The 4,544-nt window shown below is 35.4% G+C and overlaps 1 pseudogene; it reads right to left on the bottom strand.

Moving 5' to 3' along the window:
• Positions 1-1,554: 1,554 nt before the first annotated feature.
• LOC147382522 (uncharacterized) lies at positions 1,555-2,319 on the bottom strand (annotated as a pseudogene).
• Between the last annotated feature and the right edge of the window lie 2,225 nt (positions 2,320-4,544).

Here is a 4,544-nt window from a genome sequence, read left to right as displayed (position 1 = left end):
TCTAGATACTTAGAAATCATCATTTTTCAGACAAAAGAAGCTTAACGATAAAAATCACTAAAAATGACCAAATTACTAAAATACCCCTAACCTCAAAATAACCCTAGAGCCTACGTTACTCTTAGGAAAACTCTCTCAAACACATAAAACAACAAATCGAAACCAAATAAATCATTTCACCAATTTTAACAGAATCTGACAAAATTACGAAAATGCCACTCATTAAGTTCACAACCATTTCATACAAAAAATTTCATAAATAACAAAAACTAATATTTCCATTGAATTCCTTACGAAAAATCGATTCTAAAACATCCTAGAACATTAAAAACGGATTTGAAACGTGAAAAGTCCTCTCCGGGGGCAAAACGGTAATTTCACAATTTTCATAATTAAAAAATTTGAAATTAATAAATAAAACATTAAATAATTAAAGTGAAATATTAATGAAATTAATTTAAAATTTTGAACCAAAGAAATCGATCAATCCGGTTTTCAAGTAAAATTGTTGAGGGTTCGTAAGATATTTCTTTAAGGACCCCTCCATTTGGGGGTCCAAAGAATTAAAGAAATAATGAAGGGGCCTTCTCCAAAAATTTAAAGTAAATCAAGCAAGACTAAGGTCAAGGTATTAAAGTCAATCTAGTTAGACTAAAGTCAAAATTAAAGTCAATTAAGCAAGGCTGAAGTCAAGATATTAAAAGTCAATCAATTAAGACTAAAGTCAAAATATTAAAAGTCAATCAAATAAGACCAAAAGTCATAATAGAACTCTAATTAAATAATAACTCTATCTAATAGAGTTCTAACTAAAAAATAATTCTACCTAAAAATAATTCTAATTAAAATACAATTCTACCTAAAACAATTTTAACTAAAACACAACTCTAATTAAAATAGCTCTAATTAAACACTAACTCTATCCAAATCAACCTTAAAAAATCTATAAATAGAGGTGCTCACACCCTATTTTCGTACAAATCATAAACCCTAAGAGAAGTAGGTCTAGAAGCTCCCCTAGCCTCCCATAAACCCTACTTTTGGAGCCCCAACTCCTTACCTAACATCATCCCCCTTCAATTTTAGTCTAGAAAACCCCTAAAATCTCTCCAAAAATACCCCTAAATCCGCAACAAACTTGAAGAGTTCAGATTCAGAAACAAGGAGATACCTTGATCTAGGAGATCCGAAGTCAAATCCGAAGACAGAACAAAGCAAGGGAGTACAGTACAAGGAGCTCTTTTTGTCAGATCTAAGGGAGCAAAATCCTTGCTATCGGAAAGGTATGAAATTTTTAGTTTTGTTTTTATCTAGGTTTTTAGCAATGTGATATATTTGGGAAGTTAGTAGAGACCGGCCTTGGCCGGGAGGGGTTGGTGCCTAACACCTTCCAAACCCGTAACATGATCCCCGAATTCAGATTTTTTATGGTAGATTAGTTCTTTTTATCCATGTTAGAGTTAGTTTGGTTCCTAGACCACAATAACTAGGTGGCGACTCTCAAACCTCAAGGGTCAAAAGCGGATCTGCGCGCCCCGTGGATCGAGGACGCTTTCAATTCTTCCTCTTATGCAGTTTTGAAGGTTTCCCCTTACTTGAAACAGGCTGATAAGCCGGTCCAAAAGCTACTCCAGTCAACTTCACCTGATCCTCTCTTAGTCTATTTTTAATTAACTCATCTTGCTTAACCTCAACAATTTATGTAGGTATCGCATTCCTTCTTCTCTTCCCTTGTATCCTCCCTAAACCTTCATGCATTCCCAAAGTCTCCGGAACCATTATCGTCCGTGTCGGTGCCGGTGCTGGTGCTAGTGCCCTAGACCCATCATAATTCCCTCCATAATTCTCATAATACCCATAACTCTCATTGTTTGGAATCCAATTCGAAGAATCACCTCCATTAATTAAATACTCAGACATTGTTGATGACCCATCAATCAACTTCCCCTCATAACTCCCTAAATTCTCATTAGTACCCATTTCCTTATTTTCTAGTCCAACAGAATTGGAATTCGATGCGGGTACATCGACTTCGATGATGATGGATCTTCGACCCGAACCTAAGGTTGGGGCAAAGCCTGAACCAAGAGAGTTCTTGGGTGCAGGGAGAATGGAAAATAGGGATTTGAGAGAGGATGGATGAGTTGAGGAATTCGTTTCTTGGTTGGGTTTGGGGAGGGAAGAGAAGAAGTTAGATGAAGCTTCGGGGGATTCTGCAAAGGTAGATGAAGAAGGTTCACTAAATTTAGCGATAGTTTCGACGGACAAATCTTCTTCCTCAGAATCTGAAGAAGCATAGCTAGCCAACAAGGAATCCATGAGAGAGAGAGAGAGAGAAAAAAAAAAAAAAAAAAAACGTCTCTCTTGCTGATTTCCGTCATCTTCTTTGTAGAGAAGGAGATTAAAAAAAACAGTAAAAACTGTTTTCTGCTAATGGCACACCACGTGTAAAAAGATAAAATTTTGTGATTTTTTTCTGATTTTTTTTTCTTGGAATTCTCTCCTCATCACGAACAACATTAAAAAAGGCACTTTTTTTGTTTCTTAATGCATTACTCACAAATAATTTATCTTCATAATTTATCATCCATGCATATTAACGTGCTAAAAAATCATCCAAAATTTTTTTTTTCTTAAAAAAAATATCATAACTCTCATCCCAACCACCATCATTCCATCCTCAACTTATGTCAATTTGAATCTTTCATTATTTAGGAATCATCAAAAGGTGACCCTTAATTGAACCATAAAAAAGTGTCAAAACAAAATATCCAAAATTGAACTAAAAGATACTAATAAAGGATAATACAGACCCAAAATATAATTCAAATAAAAAAATGGGTCATTTCTTATGTCATTAACCTTTGAAATCCTGCATTATTTAGGGTCATTCTGAATGACCCCAAATTGAACCATAACAAAGATCTGCCAAACAAAAATGTTCAACATCCCAATCAATAATCACCAATAGAGTAAAAAGAATGATAAAAATCAAAATAAAAAATAAATAACTAAAAATAAAATAAGAAAAACTAGGTACTACTGGCAATGTTCCCATAATTGGGACTTTTCAAGTCTGATCCTCAATGGTCCCCAACAGAGTCGCCACTGAAAGCGCCCTCGATCTGCGGGGTGCGCAGATCCGCTTTTGACCCTTGAGGTTTGGGAGTCGCCACCTAGTTATTACGGTCTAGAAACCAAATATTGACTCTAAACGGATAAAAGAACTAATCTACTAAAGAAAAAACTGAATCCGGGGATCACATTATGGGGTTGGAAAATGTTAGGCACCGACCCCGCCCAGCTAATGCCGGTCTCTACTTATCCCGAATAAGACTATATTGCTAATAACAAAACCTAGATAAAAAAAATATGAAAGCGCCCTCGATCCGCGGGGTGCGCGGATCCGTTTTTGACCCTTGAGGTTTGGGAGTCGCCACCTAGTTATTGTGGTCTAGGAACCAAACTGACTCTAATATGGATAAAAAGAACTAATCTACCATAAAAAATCTGAATTCGGGGATCAAGTTACGGGGTTGGAAGGTGTTAGGCACCAACCCCGCCCGGCCAAAGCCGGTCTTTACTAACTTCCCAAGTAAATTACATTGCTAAAACCTAGATAAAAATAAATAAAAATAAAAATTTACCTTTCCGATGGCAAGGACTTGGTTCCCTCAGATCTGACAAAAAGAGCTCCTTGTACCGTGCTCCCTTGCTTCGTTCTATTTCCGGATTTGACTTCGGATCCCCGAGGCAAGGTATCTCCTTGTTTTTGAATCTGAACTCTTCAAGTTCGTTGCGGATTTGGGGATGTTTTTAGAAGGCTTTTGGGTGTTTTCTAGACTAAAATTGAAGGAGGGATGTTAATTAAGGAGTTGGGGCTCCAAAACTAGGGTTTATGGGGGGCTAGGGGAGCTTCTAGACCTACTTCTCCTAGGGTTTATGATTTGATACGAAAATAGGGTGTGAGCACCTCTATTTATAGATGTTTTTAGGGGTTGATTTGGATAGAGTTAGTGTTTAATTAGAGATCTTTTAATTAGAGTTGTGTTTTAGTTTGACTTGTTTTAGGTAGAATTGTGTTTTAATTAGAATTGTTTTAGGTAGAATTGTGTTTTAATTCAAATTGTTTTAGGTAGAATTGTTTTTAAGTTAGAACTCTATTAGATAGAGTTATTATTTAATTAGAATTCTATTATGACTTTTGGTCTTATTTGATTGACTTTTAATGTTTTGACTTTGGTCTTAATTGATTGACTTTTAATATCTTGACTTTAGTCTTGCTTAATTGACTTTAATTTTGACTTCAGTCTCACTTGATTGACTTTAATACATTGAATTCAGTCTTGCTTGATTTACTTTTAATTTTTGGAGAAGGCCCCTCCATTATTTTTTTAATTCTTTAGACCCCCAAATGGAGGGGTCCTTAAAGAAATATCCCACGAACCCTTAACACTTTTGCCTGAGAGTCCGATTAATCGATTTCTTTGGTTCAAAATTTTGAATTAATTTCATTAATGTTTCACTTTAATTATTTAATGTTT

Source organism: Akebia trifoliata, chromosome 16 (assembly GCF_017979445.1).
Source record: "Akebia trifoliata isolate Shusen 1 chromosome 16, ASM1797944v1, whole genome shotgun sequence".
NCBI classification, from domain to species: Eukaryota; Viridiplantae; Streptophyta; class Magnoliopsida; order Ranunculales; family Lardizabalaceae; genus Akebia; species Akebia trifoliata.
Note: the sequence above shows the minus strand (reverse complement) of the source record. Positions and strands in the feature narration are given on the sequence as shown.